Below are 22,023 nucleotides of genomic sequence, written 5' to 3'. Positions count from 1 at the left end.
TAAGCACCCTCGAGCAGGCGGTCGGAGCATCGAGAAGTGCCACGGCATAGCTTGCGTTTACATGAGCTACCATAAGCTCTCGGTATCACGATCTATATAATTATTTGTACGTTATCTCATGACGGTCTTCTCTCCAAAGCCGTAAGTAAAATATTATCTTAGAGCTCTCTTTAAACGAATATTGATTCTAATTTAAAATTGAGATAAAGTGTGCTATATTAGATTCTTATTCTTGGCGATATTTATACGGATCGAATTATAAAATCGAGAAATTGGCGCAACGCGATCCTTTGCCCATCGATTCTCCAAATTCATTGTTAAATTTTATGCTGTGTTCTATGTCAAGTCAAATAAAAGGAATTGAAGTGTACAGAATACGTCAAAGAGTCAAAATGTATTAAAACTTTCCAACAAATCAACGTGACAAGAAGCTGTCATTTATTCTGAACATTAATTTTGCTTATCTCCATTATTATTTATAGATCTCTCGAACGTCTAGACTCCCGTCGACGCATTAGTTTCTCTTAGAACATAAGTATATAATCAGAAAGTATTGTGTCTCTAAAGAGAGCAGAATTTTTATTTCAACACTATTTCGTAGATACAAATCTGCGTGGAGCTAGATTGGCTACAATTCATAATGTCGATACGATTGATATTTATCAATACTCTGTTGTTAGCATTCATAGCGTAGATATTGCAAACGCATCGATATCAACATTTCCTGCTTGACGTAGATAGGACCTGATGCATCGCGAAGATGCGTCTTCATGTATGACTTGCGGCTACGCGCGTGGGCACGCAAGCGGAGATTGTCGCCAATGACATTGCGATATTCCCGCGCGTCGAGAGGAAAGTCATAATTACAATCGTCCGCTTGAGATTTCACGGTTACCACGTCTGTCGCGCATTCACGCGGGTTCCGTAATCATATGGCGAGATGGACGGCACGCGGCCGTGGCTTACCGAAAGTCAGAGATTAGATTGATGATCTCGCGCAAAAACCAGAGAAAATGAGATAGCAGTTTGGTGATTAAATTAAGCAAATTATTAGATTGCAATAAAAAATGATGGTTTTTGCAGCCAATTTGAATTTCTAACCTTCTAGTATTACAATGTTTTCTCCGTTGAGAATATTGCAAAGCGCACTTATTAAAAAATTTAAACAAATATATAAATTATTAATATGCATAATTTAATATTGTTAAATATAATTTTCCAAAAAAAGTAGACGCTTACAACGATTTAATTGCTTAATTTTAAACAATTAAAAATTGATCACAAGAAACAAATATCTATTTTAATTTTAAACAATTAAGATAGATATTTTTTTCCTTTGATCAATTTTTTAATTTGGAAATCAGGCTATTCTTGACATAATATTTTATTCCAGCATCTCAATCTATGCTCAACCACACTATGTTAAACTACAAAATATTAAATATTAAATCTAAAAATATATTGTAATAAAATTCAATATTTTCTCTATTTTTCAGAATCAAACTTATTATTTTATTAGCGAATTGGAAAATTCGCTAATAAATTAAATTATTAATTTAATATAAATTATTAAATTTATTGCAGAGTGTAAGAATTAATAACTGAAATATTACACATTTGTAATAAAATATTACCATAATTACGATGAATTTATGACAAAAACAACAGCGACAGCGAAAGGCCTTTTTCTTACATTTGCGCATTCATTGTTGCTATATTTATGAGCCTTGTGATATTGGCTTTGATATGCAGCACGTTTCCGTATTTACGCGAAGAGGCGAGAGAAAGGAAGTTTCCCTCGTACGTCGCATCTTCTCGAACTGGTGCACCTTGCTGTCACGTTCTGCGTTCTCACACGTACGCTTCTAGACAACTGATTCGTGAACGAAAGAAACATCGGACGAGCTACAGAGTGATCGGCAAGTTTACGTCAGAAATAGTTCTATTATGTTAAAATTTGCTGCTATTATTAATTTATTAATATGTTAATATTTCTGATTTAAATTAAAATGATCAGTTTCTTGTCGGAGTAAACTTTTTTTTGAAAAATTTCAAGAAAATGTAAAGAAATCTCGAATTTATATTTTTCTCTAAAATTTATTCCTTCAAAAAATCATTATTTGCGATAATATTCGTACGAACAATCCCTGTGGAACATTTGCATATTCAATTGTGTTTACCAGATATTTATGCCATAGGAGGAAAACGCGAGCCAGCGACAACGCATCTCTTGTGAAAACGTCTTAACATGCAGACGACTATAAAACGTAGCAAACGAACGGTCTTGTGCTTTCACTTAGACGTCGTATAGGCAAACGTATGTAGTTACTTTCTTTCGCTGGCGTAGGTACAAGAGCATGTTCGCGTAGGGCCAAGGCACTGGTATCGGAAAGCGCAGTTAACGAGGTGCATCGGGTTTGCTCGATACCGAAGATCGACTGGGAAAGGCCTAGAGATCAGAAGCCGCCGTGATTCACGGATCATATAATTGTTTTTTACATCCTCATGAATAATGCATTGAATTTGAATCGTGACGATGTTCTATAGATAGAACTAAGGTTGAAATCATTATCTGAGGATGATATCACATTAATTAATAAATGATCAGTTAATCGATACTCATTTCTATAATCATTATGTTACATTTTTTTTGAAATATACTTTAAAACAAAAATAGAAGAGCATACATTGATTGCTAATCATAAATTATAGCAATTATATTTATTGAGATTGTTAGCAAATCCCTAATGATAATTTTATGATATTACTCTTTCATTTTTTAATAATTAAAAAATATATTTTGTACGCTTTTTCACAGTAAAAATATCAAGCAACATTTAAATTTTCGTAGATACTTGAAAGATAAATGTATTAAAAGTGATATTTTTAGTATTATAAAGCTCATTAGTGCTCATTAGTGCTCTTTTATATGCAGTAGATATTGCAAAGAGCGCCATCCTATTTATTCTATCGGTCCACATACGGTGTACAGTACGTTCTTCATACACGCGTATGTATGATTAATAACAAGACAGGAGCTATTCAAAGTTCAACGCATGAAATTCGCTCAACTTTCGAAAGGTGTTTGAAAACGATATTTGCACCTATGTGTCAGGTTGTAAAGGTTCACATGTGAAAATATAGAAAGAGAGTTTTATCGACGTGCATGGAGCAGGATTTGCGCGTCAAGTTTGCATTGTGGCGCGCGATATTGCAGCGAAGCGTACCGGTAGATACGAATTTCCTCGCGAGATTCCATTTATATCTCCCGAATCTCACGTAAGCTAAACGGATCTCGCGGATTCGCGATGGCATTACGTCGGAAACCTGACTCCAGTCGAGGGCGCGCCAGAGAAGAACATCTCATCTCGGAAATCTCGTCGTTGACAATCGTTGTCGCGCAGATTCGGAGCCTGATATAATATTTTCTCGATTAATTTTAAAAAAGCATAAGTTTAGAAATCTGCGAAAAGAAAAATCACACAAAGTCACACAAATCATGCGTTCTCCATCATTTTATATAACGTATATAATATAATGACGAGGAAGTAAAACAGAAAATTTCTAATAATTCCCAGCAGATGATTTTTTGCATTTAACCTGTTTTTTTTTCTTTTCATGTTAGAAGAAACGACTGCGCCAGGAGGCGTCTATTTACCAATTCTAAGACTTTAGCGCAACTTTCTCCGGCGAAGAGAAGCCGATACCCGAAGATCGATCAGTGAAAGCACATGATAATTGATGACAAACACAAAGAAGCGCGGGAGAGGGAGAGAAACGGCAATGCCATTGGAAAAGCCGATGCAACGGCTCCGTGACACGACAATGTACCGCAGCTTCTGCCCCGTGGCATTTCCGGGCATGTAATCGTGTATCTCTTTACCTTGATCGAAGGAGAAAGGTTGAGAGCTCTCTTGACATCTTCGTATATTGATATACGAAGATGTCGATAATTTCGCAATTATCAGCGAATTAAATAATTAAATCGAAATAGAGCTATCTGAATTTTAAATCGAGCTGACTTTAAAGAGCAGAAAGGCAAACAGCGTATTTGTAGACGTAATGCATCATAATTGTTTATTCAAGTCGGAATATTGATCGTCTACTTACGTGTTCCTCATCAATTATTTGCATTCTCGAATATCGGCTGCAATCAGCGAAGTATACTTGCAGAAACGATTTGATGGAGTATTAATATTGACGACCTACTCTTTCGACTTATCCGACAGAAGATCAGGGACGCGTGTTACATAAGTTATGATCGCGTAGATCAATTCGTGCCTCAATGACCGGCATTTTCGAGAGAAGAGTACTACGTAGTGATGGAAGACAGGTTTACTTGATCGTTCGTCTGACGTTGACAAAGATTATTCTATGACATGAGGCAAAAAGTGTATTCCGTACCTGGAGGCTGTTGTGAGAGGAATTATTTATGATTGAATGATGCCGTCGAGATTATCTTATCGTCATTGCACATCAAGTGTCATTAATGGATGCTTAGATACGTATCTTGTGTGAGATTAAATCATTGATAGAGAAAATATCCTGATATTCTCCTGCAATATTCCGTAAATGACAATGCTCTTTGTCACGAATTATCTCTTCTTTCAGAAAAATTGTAATAATTAAAGTCAATAAGTTGGCAATTTCGTACTTTGAAAAATAAAAGACGGTTTATAATGTCATGCAAGAATCAAGAGAAAATTACAATGAATTAATAATTTAATGTCTCGGAGAGATAGGATAAAATTGTGCTAAAATCAGCGTGAGAAAATTCACGACGAAACCGCTGGCGAACAATGTAATTTAAAGATAGATATAATAAAACTGTCTCTGAATCTGGTAAAAGAATATGATTCGAGCACGCGGATTACACTTTGCGTGGGAAAACGGCACGGCGGGCTAGACGCCGGTAAAAATAGACACAGGTAGCATCAATTACAAAAGGGTGACGCGTATAACCGATTCCTCTGACTATGGGACGGCGTATGGCGTAACTTCAACGACGCTGAAGTTTCACTACGTGCCGGTATAAATAGCACGCGACTTTTCATATATAGCTTCACGGCATTATCCGTGCATTCACTGACGTGGAAATTGACAGAAAATATGTGGCTCGCTAACTCTATTTCACGCCGTGTAAGAGAAAATACTTTATAATCCTCGGACATGCCTCGCTAGAACTATATCCGTGCGCATCAAATAAACAGAGGGGGATAAAGTAGCTGTTATTTTGTCAGCTGACTATTGTTTCAATTGGATTAAAGAGAAAAAACAATAAATGTTAACAAAATATGAGAATGTAGCGGGGAAAAAAAAAAGGAATAGCGACTGAATTTTATGGCAACTATAATGGAAGCAAAAGGGACGTGCGAAATTAAAGTGTTAATTATTCACAGCACATTATGTGTAATTTTTCATCCTACACATTGTTATTTAATCGACCTTTTCCAATATCGGAAACTTCAAGTGCTAAGTTCTCGCACATATGATTCTGGTATTGTTTACGAGACAGGGTTGACGGTACATTGTAATATTTTATTTCGTTCACCCATAAAGCATATCACGTATATGTTTCATACATATATATATATATATATATATATGAAAAGCGACACCTGACAAATTCACTTTTTACTTCTCCCGTCTCGTTCATGCATAATTTCTGCTACCGTTCGCTGAATCTCCTTGTCGCAGTCTTTCAAAATCGTGTACCTTAGAAATCTCACCGAAAGTCCCGGAGCGACAGGACAGCAAGGACGGTCAAGTACTGACGTCACGGGTCAAGCGTCGCTCGCGAAACCGGAAGAACCCGGTCGGGCCGCCGTCGGTTGTAACGCGGCCGAATTACGCCGGGGTGAGTTTCATAACTGCGTCGCGCGCGAGGGGGGTGGGGGGGGGGGGTGCGGCGGGACGGACGTGCATCCAGGGTACACCGCGCGCGAGTTTCCGGGTAGAGAGCGGACGTCGGGCGTGGGCGTGGCGTGCGAGGGAGAAAGGCGTGGTTACGCGCGATCAATAAAACTGTCCCCTTCTCTCCCCGTTTCTACGTAACACGCGACGTCGACGATGCGACGGCGAGGAAGGTGAGAGAGCCGAGCGGGGGACGCGGAGAGGCGCGCGCGGTGTACCCTGTACCGCCAAAAAACGGACTTGCTATAGAGATCGCGGGCGCGCAGGGGAAGCGGGGGGGGGGGGAGGGGACGGGGGGCCTCCGAGGGGTCGTCCGAGAGGGCATAGTATTCCGCCGAACTACATCGATCCCTCTGTGTGACCCTCCTCTCACCCTCGCGAGAGCGAGCGCGCGCGCGCAACCCTCGCCGACTCGACCTCAGGCCGCAAGTACCATGGCCTCTGGAATTACGTAGGAGACTTCATTCGCGGCACGCAACGGTCACGCGATGTTCGCACGGTCAGTTCTGTGTGCACGGATAAACAAATAGATAAATGAGCAAAAGGATTTCTCATTAGCGGCTTTGATACGGAAGAAGTGAGGTATCTTTCCATCATATTTTCATATGAAATTCTTTTTAAATAGAAAGTTCGATTTGAAAAACTATAAAGTGCAGTAAAAAAATTAGATCTTCCTACACTTCCGATACTCTTATAACATCTGACGATGGCAATTAAATCAAACTCGAGACTCGTCTTACATTAGCAAGAATATTTTACTCGAACTCGGATCTACGTTTGCTCTCTACACTCGCTCACTCGACTTATACTGGGATGTTTTTTTACGTTTATCTTTTTCTGTAGTAACACGATTTAATTGCTTGTTGCATTATAAATTAACACGGCAGCGTACGTAGCTTATGCTTACGATCATTAAATTTGTGATGTTTTTCGCTAAAGATAAATCAGTTTCAGATTGATAACAAAATCCGTAAAAAATAATCCGTCAAATCTGGGACACTAATAATTATGTCATAATAAAAACAATATTATAATAAAAAGAATTCTGTTATAGAATGCATAATAAAAAACACGTATATTAGTCAAAAGGTTTTAAATTATGCAGAGATGTGATAAAAAATACCTCGTTTTATGAATTATGTGTAAGAATAAAATTTACAGAGTTATAATAGTTTGATATATGCGTATGCAGTATTGTGCAATTATTTGCTAGCTTGTTTGTTGATTGGAACCGAAATACATGAATCAATTCACGTGGGAGGTCATAAAATAAACGAAATTTTCGCTTAATAATGCAGTCACCAAGCGCTGCTTCAGTTCTTTTGCAATTTATGTATGATATGTTTCGTGACACAAATGTATGGAAATAGCATTGATCGCAGGCGACATTAATTCTTTTCTCCTGACCATTTATGTGCTCCAACATGTTCAGATTATTGCGGTGCATATCAAGCTTCGGGGCTTTTCTCATTCGGTATCACGCGAGACTCAATTTAACCTTGTTCCTCCGCTAATATCAATGGCACAATTTATTTTTTATTGAGCAACACGAGCGCACAATAAATCTTCAATGAAGCCTAGTTTGTGGAAATCATGTTTAGTATGAAATATTTATCGCATGTGTGTATGTAATGTAATCGAACGCGAAAAGCCTTGGATATTTTATTCAGAGAAAATAAATTCAGAATTTGTCGGACTGTTCTCAAATTTTTTTTCCACAACGCTGGCAGCATGCGATGTTTGCTATTTAATTCAAAGCAGCCATTGTTTAATCTATGCACGCAAATTACTGACGCGCGAGCTAAATTACGCAAGAATGGTAATTTTTGCACGCCGATGCGCACAGCGATGCGATGTAAAAAAAAAAAAAGAAATGAAAGCCGGAACACACAAAAGATATAGCACAGAAAACGTCGGCTATTAAGAACTTTAAAGAAAGAATAAACCGGACATAATAGAACGCAGAAAGAATTTCAATTGTTTCGCAAAACTGCATGTGTTTTGCAACAATTTACTCGAAGGTTCGTTACTGTTCTTTTCGCCAAAAGACGCAGAACTCGTCTCTCTCTCTCTTTTTTTTTTACTGCATAATCAGGCGCCTCTCACCAGGTATGACCTTTATAATCCTCGACGATAAAAATGCTAAGGCGTAATAAAAGTCTCTTAGTCTTCCAGTCTGTCTTCGAAAAAAATGCCCGACGTGCATTCGGCTGAGGCTAAGTACTTCCGGCAGTTTCGCGATGTACCTCCGAACCTCGCGAGGCCAACTTTCTATAATAACGTTTCTGAAAGATGGATGCCGTAAATATTTTTTGTTTTGTTCTAATAGCTAAAAAGCGTTACCTAATCGTTATTAATTAAAACATTTTCTTAAATGCAAATTACTTGGAAGTCTCTATGTACTTCATAAAATATTTAACAATCTACTAGACGCAAATAAAGTTTTTATTAAGCAAAAAATAATATTTATGCCGACATAAAATAAATTCTTAAAGCTTCTCGATGAATACTTATTATGAATAGTTGTTTTCCGTGATTAATACTTGGTAATTCAGCATTACAAATCGGATTAGCTCGTTCCCTTTTTTTTTTTTCTCTCCTTCACATTAGAACCTCGCCAATTTCATGGCACCTTACGTTTACCTTACTTGTGCAACGCTCAGAAATCGAGCTGCAAGATTGAAGTTAATGATTCATTTCGATGGCCGCTTTCTCTTACGTGCCCGCCAAATAGGGTACACTGTGGTTAATTAGCCATGCGTATGTTCTACGTCGCGCGTTAGAGCGAGGAGAAGGAACAAGGAGGCGCTATCGCGATTGAGATGAATTGTGAGTATTACGCGGTTCGCTGAATCGTCTCGCGGCGCGTCGATTCGCAACATTCGTGTTTGCGAGTGACTAATGGCGAATCAACACCGAACTCGCTTGGCAATCCGATGATGCATTGCGCCGCCAGAATAGCTGCAGCATCTACCTGCGAGGCTATGCATCTTCAGGATACACGCGATAATGCCGTAACGGCGCGATGAGTTCTCAAAGGAATAAACTCTCAGAATTCTCGTTGAGTGCAATTCTGAAGATAATCTAACGATTTTGTGGCGTGGAGTGTTGCGATTAGATGGAACCTCAGCGAAATCTAACAAAATATCTTAATAATATTTCAATAAATGGAAAGTATATTTTCATTTGCGAAAATTTCTGCGTCGAAAAATCAGACGATTTTTGAATGTCATATTTTTTTAAAGATCCCTGGTTTAAATCATCCACTCGAGCTTTGCGTCATCGGACCTTCGTTGAAAAAGGTTGTCAAAACTAACCTTCCACCCACGATCGTGCCTAAAAGATAGAACGAAGGTCGAACGCTGAGAGAATTCTCTTCGAAACAAGAATATTGCTCTCGTAAATCACGCGGCGGTGACGTTGACCTGGCTGAACTAATGGTCCAGCACTCGACTCGACAGAAGCGCTGCTGGAGGACAAGGTCAATGGACAGTCTTTACTTCTAACAATCATGATTACACGCAAGACACTAACTAACCCGCTAAGGTGACTATCGAGCAACGCTCTGCTAAAGATTATTATACGAATTACTGTATTTTCATTGCGCGAATTTGCATGAAATAATAATGCTCAGCCGACTCAGCGTTGATGTTAGAAATTAACATGGATGTAACAAATTAGGATTAATGACAGCTGTTTTGCTGTAGAAAATTGCGCTCTCAATTTATTAATGTAGGAAGTAATAATAGGATTGTATGTATCCAGTTTTAACTTAATAATCTTTCAGCTCAAATTTAAAAGAGAGCAAAATAGTTATTTAAGAATAAAAAGAAAGCTGTGATTTATTAAATTTTCCATTGAAGAGAAGGAAAAGGTAAAAAAAAATATATATATAAAATATTGACGCCAGTTCGGTGAACTCAGTGTGTAACTAAAAATTTTTCGAATCCAGCTTTATCGATTTAGCAATTTCCTGTAATCCACCCGTTCTGATAACTGTACCTACGCGCTGCGTTCTTTATTTACAACATGGGACTTGGGGTCCGCCGTCCTATCGGACAGGACTTTTCCCAACTTCTTCCTTCTGTTGTCTTTTGCAGGACGGAGTTGTCCCCGAGGAATTACGACGATCACGTGAGCAGATTGGGAAACTCCTCGGCTTCCACCCGCTCGCGTTTCTTATGTCTCTTTACAGCACACTTTCCGTCCGTCGAAGAGAAAATCGATTCCAGCGCGAACGGGACCGCGTTATATTCTTAAGCGAAATGTTTGCGTTGTTTTAAGGCCAGAGCTAATCGATTCCGCGCGCAGGCCATGGTCACCGCGATTTATATCGCTCTACGACTTATATCTCGGCGATCATCTATGCACCGGCTGTCTTCGGCGACTACGACGCGTGTCTTGGACGACATTACGGCTGTAAAGTGTAAAGTGATATAAAACGTTCAAGTAATCATAAGATTGCATTCAATAGCAACGGTAAACGACGATGAGTAATTTTACTGGACGAACGATTTATTATTAGAAAAATAATTTATGTAAATCAATAAATTTTACAATATTTAGTTTTAGATTATTTGTAGAAATCCTAAATTTTTTTAATTAATAGCTGCTGCACTGTAAAAATATATCTATAGCGTGATAAAACTTTTGGAATATGCATATTTCTCCGAATATTTAAAATTTGGAAGCGAGAATATCACTAGAGCTGTCTCGAACTATCTGCCGGCTTTTGGCATCGATCGGCAGGAATTGCACTTTTTTTCGCTTTCTCCGGCTGTCGACGCTTCATCTATTCCTTCGTCAAGTTATTTGCATGAGAAGCCAGTGTGTTTTGCAGTCAGTGTTTACACCGTCGACAAACGCACTTACGTAAAACGCCATTAACCGGTCAGAGGTGGTGATTACGATTCCGGGACAAACGCGATGCAACGCGGCGCGTTTTCTTTATTGACGCCGGCGGAACGAGAAACGGCATAATTGCACCAGCAATCGATTTTTCGTGTGCAACAATACGATTTCAGACTCCCGTCGAATTTCGTAACGCGCCATTGGCAATTTGCCTATTCGCAATATCGCCTATTTAACAGCGTACTCCTCGCCTTCGGTATTGTGTAAATCCGAAGGATGCGAGGTACAATGACTCACAAAAGTATGCGGTTTCCATTTGTAAGTGTTCCAAAACTTTTATAAGAAATTGCATATACGGTAAAAGTTCCTTTCAAGTATTTAAATAAAATGGAAAAATGAATTCTTATGTATTATCAACATTTTCAATGATTTTCGATTTCGTATCAAAGTTATAATTGAACTTAGTGCTCGTCTATGTAAGAAGTTATTTTATGCAAACCATTTTGTATCTTGTTAATATGAATAATATGTGGAGGAGACAAAATGCGTTCAGATTTGCACGATGTAATTACGTTATTTTAATCCTTGCGCGAACACGCAAAAGAAGAAAACGAGATAAATGATAATTTTACTAATTTTCACGGTTGCACAGAGAGACGGTGAAATGAGACGAGCGCGGAAACGCAATACAGAGTAAAAGCGAGGCCGATTCTCCGGAGATTTCAATTCGTGCGAGCAAACCTTATTCTTCTCCTCGATTATCCTTTTTGCCGTCTCCCGTTTCCTCTCTCGCTTTCAACGCTCATCATTCTGAAACCTGCCTTTCAATTTATGCAAATCTCGCTCGCTCCTAGCAACGGTGACGAAATTACGAAGGGAGAATTTTCAAAGTAGCCAATAATTTAGTTAAACATTCGTGGAAAGATTGATGGTCCGAAAATTTAGGATTTAAGACTCGAGAAGAACTCGAGAAGAAAAGAAGAAAATTTATTTTGAGACAAAAACTTATAATCAATTTTTCTTCTTCTTAAGATCTTAAAAAAAACCTTTAATATTAGAGTAAAATCGTACAAATATTCAACAATGGGTCGAATGGTGTAAAGATTGAGACAGTTGCGCCATGTTATTTAATCAAAATTAAAACACTGCTTTAGTCTCCCGACATAATTTCTCTCTCATTTGGACTCTCTCGTTGAGCCGTGATCGAGAACGAAGGTTAATGTGTACCTGCCACAGCCAGAGCGTTCCCTTCCACGAGGCGACCAAAAATAAATTATTGTTCCGGCGCTCTCGTTCTCGCTCGGGGGTGCCGTCGCCGGCATAGCCGTCCCCTTTGTTCCAGCGAACGAACCCCCCCTCGGGCCTAGCCGTCCCTCCGCGGCAGCGCGCATTCACTCCTCCGTCGTCATCCGCAACGGCGTACCTAATATAATATTCCAGGCAATTACAGTGTTTGCGGATCAAACAGAGGGACTCGTTTCATCCCCGTCCGTGACGCGATGCTCTCCCTTCCTTCGGGGGCTGGTAACCCCCCGTCGGCGACGCAGACTGTGGCGTTGGTGGTGGCCCGGTGAGAATCAGGCGGGTGGCGGCTCCGCCGGATATACGAGAACGATTTTCTGTCTGGTGCTTTTTTAATGGACTCGGGAACGTTGACTGGCGTTTCGCGGGATTATTCACTCCCGCTGGAGAGAGAGCTTTAACTTTCAAACTCTTTTGGATTTTTATTTTCAGACTTTAAATCTGCCATTTTTTATCTGATTTTGAGGTATTCTTACACGTTTTCTTCATCTCAAAATGATAGGATTTATGAATTTATTGGGCTTCAGATTTTTGTTTTGAAGCTTGAAACTGAATGTGCAATTGATTATCTAATGTATTATATATGCAAGATATTTAATAAAAATAAATGTTTATAGTTTATGGAACAAATGTACAAAAAAATTAAGCTCTTAAAAATTTTTTTTATCAAACAATGCCGATGTTGCGCAATATATTGAAAGAAAAAGAACTATGTGAAATTTTATAGAATCTTTTAATTCTATTTCAATGCCTAATTCAATGCCTAAAATATTGTATATAAATTAATTTTAAACAAATCAAGATTTTATAAAAAAAAGCTACTTTTCCCTGTAAAACAATAAGTAATACATTCTTCGAATGATTAAATTATAGGATATACTTTACATAATAATTAGCACTTTAAAAGAAAAATAGTAAAATATATAAAAAAAAGAATAAAACGATAATTCGAAAAGAGAAGACAGAGAAAAGGTGCATTAGCGGTGTTTCAGAGAGCAAACGAAGAAAGCGAAAGTGACGAACGGAAGCAGAAACGCAGACGCGCGTTTCCGTTGACGAAGGATGAAAATTTGCGTACCAGAGGTTTGTTCTCACGCGTCAACCGTGTTGTTTATCTTTCCGCTCCGGATACTAGTCTTCTTTAATTTTTTCATAAGCAACCGCGCACGGCTCGCATTTCAGTTTTTAATTGCGTTTCAGGGAGACGCAACGTGGGCGAACGCGGACGAACTCATCGCGCCTATTGCGCGATTTATATTCTTCTGTTGCGCGCCCACCTGGCTCGCGTCTGTCTTGCGCGAGTCTTACCTCACCTAGATTCCCATAAGTGTTCTCGTACACATCAGGTGTACGTCGCCTCTTGCGCATATCGCTGCCGGCTGGCTCCGATTCCTGCTGTTGCATCCTCACAGAGCGTGGCCAGGAACGTTTCGTCGCTTTGTTGCACGCAAAAAAATATTTCTCACCGATTTATTTACAATTATTTATGCAAATATTAAAATTTTAAACTCTCGTAATAAATTGAAATTTGTAATTTTTGTATAAAATGTAAAATATTGTTTTTAAATAAAAATTGGCTTTAGATTGAAGTGAAATAATGTGCGAAAAATAACATTTTGAAAACAATTTTTGGTGCGTAATCATAAAATTTCTATGCGAGAGCAATTCACGTTAAAATGCCGTACTAATGTAATAATTGTACGTCTCGCAACTGTCAAGTCAATTTAAATCAGAAAAGTTTTCTAATTTTAATTTCTTTTAATACCATTGTCAGCAGTGATGTGTTACAAACGCGTCACTGCAGCTTTGCGACATTAGCATTGCACACTCGACAGGTCTATGCATCGATCTTTTGCGAGCGTACTTGCAAGCTGTTCGCCTCACTAGATCTCTTATGTTAATGACACTTCGTGTGTTCGCACAAGTTGCAACAAAGTCCTGTCGACGTGCGGCTGAAGTTCCGCAACATCGGAGTTCCGCAACCCATTTTTAACCAGTTGTTAAACAGCCTGGGACTCAACTGCATTAAAACATCAAACTAACAATCCAGTTCTAACGAGCTACACCGCGGAGATTAAACATCCTTTTATACGCTACAATGATAAAACGTCTGTTATACGTCTGCTTCTACGATAGAGAAATGTAAAATTTGCTTAATACGCGAACCAAGGTGTGTTTAGAAGAGTCAGTAGCTACATAATATTGCCATAATTGAGAAATATTGCCTGCATTATATTCCACATAAAATGCATTTTAATTTCAGAATTTTCGCAAGCACATTTTAACATTAATTATTTTCTTAATAAACATTTGATTACACGTTGTTTTTCGCATAAAATAATGTTTATACACCAAAGTTATTTAATTCCATTTTTTTAAAGTTTTTAAAACTTTAAAATTTTTTTTAAATTTATGAACTTTCAAAATGTTATACTTTTTGAAGTATGTTAAAATATTGAATATTCCAAACAAATATTGAAACTTTCAAAAATGTCTTAAATTTTACGGCACTTTAAAGAAAGATGTTTTTATTTTTATTTTTTTTTTAATGCTGGGGAAAAATTGTGTCTTCGTCGATGTGCCAATGCCCGAGTGATGTTTCGTTCGGTCTTATCCCCATCGCGCATACAATGGCAAGAACATTATAAACCGGGAATATTTAGAAAGACACCGTTTGCGCAATACGCCCGTTATGCGGTGTCTGTGTTGCTACAAGGTTGCTGAAATCCGGTAGGATTTTATTTCCTGCGACTCTTTTGTCTCTAACGAGATTTTGCGAGAGATTTGGCGCCCGGCCGTCCTACCAGACCGCGAGTCTGTGAACTCGATCGTACGGAACCGAATTACACGGGCCGTTCGCTTGATATTCCAGTCGTCGACTCTTCTTCGTTCGAGGAATTTTTTCTTTCCCCCCTTGCATACAAGTTCTCTTCTTTCTTCTCTCTCTTTTTTTTTTCTTTTTCACCCGCCGTTCGAGCTCCGCGACCTGGAACGTGCCGCGGCCTGTACGCACGTACACGCATTTTCGTAATTACAGATGGATGCATCCAAGAGTCATAAGTCTCTGCTTTTGCGAAAATTTCGTTGGAACTTTTCATTTTTATTTCGTACAAAAGAATGTACTTACCTTTCCGTTCGACGTTTTATATTTCTCTATTTTTACAACTCTTTTATATATTCCTTTATATTTCCATTTTTCTATCTCCATTTTTATATCTATATGTTAATATTCAATATTTTGACATTTGTGGCGTATTAAAAATGCGTATGTATAAAAATTTATCTGCGATATGCAATAATACGAGTCGATGCATTTATTGTGGACGGCAAATGTGACAGCGTATCATTTAACTCTCTATCCATAAATCATTGAAACTCTATCATTTGTACTCCTAATATCATCTCTTATTCTTCTCTAGACTGTATCGCCGTGGATTTACGCAACTTTCGACGTGACTCGTCACGCATTCACGTACACGCTGCGTAATTATTCATCACCATATTAAGACGTTGCCAGGAAGCCCGCCGGCTTACAACACGGAATGTCGAACTCCCCAAATAGTCGCTCATTAAAAAGAAAATGATTATACCTTAAGTAATAACGGAGATCGCATCGTAAAATTATAATAAATGATCAAGAATTGCTAGCTTGCGTCGAATAGAATTAATAGAAAATTTCTCCGAAACATTTATTTATCTCAAGCAGTTTTAAAAAATAACGCTCAAACTGCCTTTTATTAAAGTGCACGTTCGTAAAAATAATTTCCATACTTGAAAAATATTTCGATAATTCCATCAGTCTTTTGTCAAACGATAAAGATATTATCTAAGTGGATTCTTGAAAAATTCATTCCCTTGACCTCTTTACAAGCTCTCTTTCGCATTTACTCTATGAATACTTTATCTTGTAACCTAATTTATCGTGCATGACTAAACACGTTTTCGTACATTTACGCGATCGTAGATTAAAATTGAACGACTCTTGCTCATGGCGAACGTCGTAATCTCATAAAAGGCAGAAGACACTGACGATGTTATAATTAAGAGAGATAACATAGAGCAGCTCATTAGCGCGGCACGATGTACATGGTACATCATAAAATCTTATTCGTACGCCAAAAGAATAACGCTTTCATCGCATCGCCATCTTGCAATGCTATCTGAATGTCGGCGTTATCTATACAAAGTACAGTGTTTTACGTTAATTAGTCTCCTGTCGTCGACTGTTTCTTGCAATTCCCTGAAATCTCTTCTGAACAATGACGCACGTGACCTCAATGCCCCATCTCGATATTATACCGTATTTGAGTCGCATTCATTCCTTCTCCGCTTTTGAAATGGAAATTCCACGAACAATGAAATTTTAATTATAATATGAATTTGCGTAATATTATTAATTCATATAAAAAATTGTTGAAGAAATTAAAATATTTTTTATCTGCGCTAAGCATTAAAACTACACTGTTATTAGATTGATTAGATTCTTGTTTAATTTGAATTTACTTTGATTCAATAAATTTTTTGTTTCAACTTATTAATTTTATATTTATTTACGGTCATTGTATACCAGATAGCCGGCGAATATTGAAACAAAATATTCTAAAATATTAATTTTCTTAACTTAATAAAATATTTAAAAAAAAAAAAAAAAAAAATTGCGACTGTTTGTATAAGATTAAATTTGCATTATTTTATTACATCATAAATTATGCAATGGCCGCGGAATATTGAATATCGGGTAAAAATCATCTCGAGTCTCCATAGTCTCTAATGCGTTTTATAATATCCTATCTCTGTCCTGCATGCATCCTGTTGCCGTTCTCACGCCGCAGAAGCAAATCCCTCGTACGCGAGTCGTGACCGCCGATCCCAAGTCGTTTCAATACGGAAAAGTGGAGCTGTCAGACAAACGCGCGCGTCCCCTTCACGCTCTCGGAGAACATTAATGGGACGATATCAGCTGGAGATCGTTTATTTCACAGTGTCCGTACGTTCGTTCTCGGCGAGCTCAACCGCAAAATGGAAGTAGTGCTCGTGCGAAAGTCGCCGGTAATGGAAAAACGTGACGAATCCTCTACGCGGTTATACCGGCACGATACGGATGGGTCCTCTTCGCAAACGCCACGGTTGGCAGGACATGCATGTACGAATGTACTCGTGTAAACGTCACCCCGCTGGGTCAACAGCTGGGTTGGCTGATCGATATCTATTTTCGGTTGCGAACGAAAAGACACGCGAGCCAGGTATTTAACGTCACGCAGTTACGGCACGATGAAGATTGTAAAATACAGAAGTAAGTGCAAAGTAAAAAAAAAAAGAAAAAAAATGCAAAAAATTAACTAGAATCAACCGACATCTTTACATTTGAGAAGTCAAGTTTCATTAAACCAGAAAGAAACAATAAGCTTCCATCGCTGTTTCCTATTAACGCTATTCTTTGATCTCGTTCGTTGAAAAAACGTAATTCAGTTTTTATCGCTTGGTTGAAACAACGTATTCGTATTTGCATCGATCAATTTTCTGGAACATAATGGAAATCCGATATTATCATTATCCACCCGTGTCTTTTGTAACGTAAAACATAACAATATGTTATGTCAACACCCCTAGAGAGAACGTAGAAGTGAGAGAGAGGGAGGAAGAGAGAGAGAGAGAGAGAAAGCTCGCTTTCCTATTTATTAATTCATTCGCTGGTTATCCTGTCTCTCATAGCCGCGCAGCATATCTGCTAATGTCGTCAAATGACATCGAATGAGTGACATAACGTTCCGACCCGACGTCAGAAACAGCCTTAATTTAGCATTCGATCGTTCAGACGCTTGCCATAACGCAAAGGGCGACTGCGTCATGAGTTAGGGGTGGAAATTTGCGACATTTAACTCCCGGCGAATTTCTACAACAAATTATAATTGCCCGCAAATCCTTCCGCATCGACATTATGCATTACTCATTAACGCAATACTGTTTAATTAAAACCACATTTTTGAGAACTGTTTGTCGTATAATAATCTATAATTAAAATAATTATACCGCTGCTTCTTTTGTTAACATTACAGTGGCATTTCAATTAGACATTGTTGCAGTTCTATTATATATATATATATATTCAAGATTTATAAAACCGTAAAAAATAACTTTGTGTTATTCATTCAATTATTTATTTAAATTTGATTCTCAAAACTTTACGGTCGATGGGAATAAAACCAGTTTTATGATGAATGTTAATTAACGATAACAGATGCTGCTACTTCGCCGTAGAGTTTCCAAGAAAATTCTCTTTGTGAGCTTTAGAAGTCATGTTCAATATCGGAAACTTCAATGGACGCGCACAGAGCGACACGCGGAAGCGAAACTCGCTAACGTACTTTTGAAGATTGTTAAAAAGATTCTCTCTTTTTGTGTGTGCGGAAGATAGTTTTGGATAATGGAACTTGTGTATGTCGAGTAACACGCGCTTCTTTCTTTCCGAGACCGATATAAAAATAACCTTTGACCTTATCTGAGATAATTAAAATTGATCGGTCTACGCAAGGATATAGAGCAACTGCAACAACAACACGAATCTATTATGCAGCCTCGGTCGCTTGACTTTTGATCTCTCACATCCCTCTTCAATTCTCAACCCACTCGCACGCATCCACCTGGCTGTCATTGACTTCGCCGCGTCCTTTCAAGCAATTTTCAGCGAAACAAAAACAGAAGAACGAGATAATCTTTGATTTATTCGCGGCATTAATCTCACCAGATTTTTTTTACATTTTTTACAGAAAACAAAAAAATGTTTTTAAATTTTTAATCAGAAGAAATTGATAAAGATTCTATAGAAATTTTAGTAATTTTTAATAAAAAGTTTGAAAATTATGCAGTCACTTTGCAATCTTCTTCGTTTTGCTTCGATGAGATATAAAGTAAAAGAGAATGAAACTTTAATGCGGCATTCAGTATGAAATATTTGAGGCTCGGTGTCATCATACGTTAGTATTAACTCTCACCTACTGTGTAGCGAGGCAAAATCTGACCTCGGGTACTTGGAAAATTATAGTTTCACCAAAGACAAACAAACGTGAACAAAGCTGGAGTGTTACTTAAGCAATCTCGAAATTTTCTATTTAAATATGACCAGCGAAGTTCGACTACAACACCGTCGAAATCCCAGTCGTGGCCGATTATCCTCGCGGAACCCGACGTCCGCCATGCGTGCCGAGCGGCATCATTAAAGCGACGTCAAGTGCCGGCAAACGATCGCAATCCCTCGAGATCAGCGAACGAAGACGGAAGAAAGCACACGGGGGAGGGTGTGTGTGCGATGTCTTCTGGAAAACTGAGCACGCTATACTCACGGCCAAGTTGCTGTTCGCGGCACAGGGTCTCGCAGCCTCACTCTCGCGCGATCGGCTAGTCGCGGCGAATCTTCTCTCGGGAGTTTGCGATCCGCCGGTTGACAAACACTGGCCGTAAGGGGTGGGGGGGGGGAAAGATGGGGGAGTGGAACGAGCACAAGCACGTTCGAGAACCCCTTCGGTGCGGGCGGACAGGCGGGCAACCCGCAAGTCGCCTCGCACAGGTGAGGCAGATATCGACCTGACGCCAGAAATACCGCGCAGCATCGACCGTCGTCGTCGTTATACCTGGTCTCGCTCCCCCTCGCCTGTCCGCCCTCCGTCGCCCGCTCATCCCCCTGGAGGATACGGCGGGAGGGTGCCGCCGCGTACGGCCGATGGTGGAGGGTTCGGGGGCTGACGCACGGCCTCGCCGCCGCCAATCCCTGGGTCCTGGTGGCCGCGGCTGCGCCCTGATGCGGCCTTCCGCGACAAAACCCGCCGCCGCCGACGCCGCCACGACGGCGAGAGAGGGCGCCGCGGCGACCCGGTGGCGGGGAGGACTCCGAGGGCAGACGTTCCAAAGCCACCCCGACGGAGAGACACGCCGAGACGCCCCTGGCCATTGGGAGCCCTTCGATCTTAGTAAGTATCCTCGACATCTCGTTCCATGCTCCCGTTTCCGTCCCCATTCGCTCGCTCGTCCTTGCCCTTCGTCCTCTTCGTATCCGGGGGATGCACGAGGTGCGGATGTGTGTTCGCGCGAAATTTTCCGCCGGGGCTGCTAGTGCGCGACTTTCGGGGTCGTTCCGCAGGAATCGGTAGTTTGCGACATGACAATTCGAGCTAGAAGACTGTGTGTCGATCGATGTTCCTTCCATTTTTGACGTTTGTTGAACGGCTATAGGCTCTGGCTTTGCGTCCTCGAAAGTTGACTCGTTTGAAAAGATTTATGCTAGAGCGATGATAATCGTTGCGTCATATTGTGTCTCCGGTGCAGATTTGTTTCCAGCCTGGCTTAAGCAGGTATAAAATGTTATGTAAATGCAGAGATTGTGATTCTCATATAATGAGATTTGTTCGAGCTCTCCAGATGCTAGCGGAATTCACGGTTTATGATTTCGTTATGGTCAGCTACCTTATGATGTTCTTGCACAATCGATTTCACGCTTTTCTCCAACTTGCTTTGTTCGAGTGACATCGAGAGGAATGGATTAGACAGTTAGCGTACATATTTGTCGGTATATAGATTTGCACAAGTCATGTCACATTTGCAACGCAATTGTTTATTCTACAATTTCGCTATCATTATTTCCGCCTGTTTCGATTTCTTGAGATGAAGCTGTTACACTTTGTTAGATTTTAACGCAATGTACAACTTTATTTGGAAGTTGAGAAAGTAACTTTAGTAGCACTATACCGCCACTAGTTTCGCCTCTGATTTGTGTCTACCGCTGCTCGCAGTTTGCAACGATGACGACACCGCTTGCAACGCGATATATCTTATTTTGTCAGGATCGATAAAAGAATAAAGTTGCACCTACAAATTTTCACTTCCCTCTTCGTCGCAAGAAATAATTCCATCGCAATTTTGCGGAATAATATTTTGGCAAAAAGCGGCGGGAAAATAATGAGAATTTAGATCTAAAAGATAATTTTTTTGCATTGACTAAAATTCCACGACGGAATGCTGCTCGCGGTAACGTTGCGTAATGAGGTTCTGGGAAAATCCTAGAGTTCCGGTTGAAATTCGCGATTACGAGAGTAACGCGGGTAATAAGAGATATTGCCGCATCTCCGGCAAACAAACGGTGGACGAAATAACACGTGGCTGTCAAATAACTATATTGCGGCAAAGGGGGGAATAAAAATTACCTTGGGAAGTTACGCACGTGTGTAATACCTGGTCTTCCTCAAATGCATAGGTATAGGTAGTCGTATGTTATATATAAACGTAGAAACGCTAAATTTAAACTCGCCCATAACGCGTACATAATGGTAACGCGTACATAAGATAATAGAAAGGTTAGTAAAAATTGTGTCGAGACCGTATATATACACGAGAAGATGTAAATATGTAGAGTATACAAACGTTACACAATGCACCGCGTGTGCGATTGCGCGGGTTAAAAATATGATGATGAATTTTAACTCGAAGGTCAACGGACTCTGTCCCACCCTCGAATGACGTATCAATTCCTTCGCGAAGGGGAGGATTAACTAAGTATCTCTGTCGTACATTCTATTATTAATCTCTCCACAGAAATCGGTAAACACTGTTCTATAATATCACTTCATCAGATTTTTATGGTAAACAGAAACTATCTAAATAGATATTGCATCACTTTGTTCCACGAACCATAATTCCTATTCCTTCATTTAGTTAGCAACGCTACACTGAAAATCCACCAGAGATAATACTATTTTAAGCGCGCCAGATTTATAATTTGCGATTTGGGATTGCGAGAATTGCCCAATTTTATCCGCAATCTTTTCTCGCGAGATCTTTTCACGCCCCCAAAATAATGAACGGATTTATCGTTGCAAAATTTAACCGGTCAAAAAATATATCGATGTTGCAGATTCGGTTGTAACACTCGGCTGAAAAGGTGGAGGGCCCGGGGACGCGAGGAGCCAA

The 22,023-nt window shown here is 39.4% G+C and overlaps 1 long non-coding RNA gene across 1 annotated transcript; it reads left to right on the top strand.

The window, feature by feature from the left end:
* Nucleotides 1-6,214: 6,214 nt before the first annotated feature.
* LOC136998564 (uncharacterized) lies at nucleotides 6,215-10,484 on the top strand. The gene is made up of 3 exons (XR_010889143.1): nucleotides 6,215-6,495; nucleotides 9,159-9,459; nucleotides 10,014-10,484. It is a non-coding gene; the product is annotated as an uncharacterized lncRNA (long non-coding RNA).
* The last annotated feature ends 11,539 nt before the right edge of the window (nucleotides 10,485-22,023 follow it).

Source organism: Linepithema humile, chromosome 3, assembly GCF_040581485.1.
Source record: "Linepithema humile isolate Giens D197 chromosome 3, Lhum_UNIL_v1.0, whole genome shotgun sequence".
NCBI classification, from domain to species: domain Eukaryota; kingdom Metazoa; phylum Arthropoda; class Insecta; order Hymenoptera; family Formicidae; genus Linepithema; species Linepithema humile.
The sequence above is the reverse complement of the archived record's forward strand: the minus strand, read 5'-3'. Positions and strand labels throughout refer to the sequence as shown.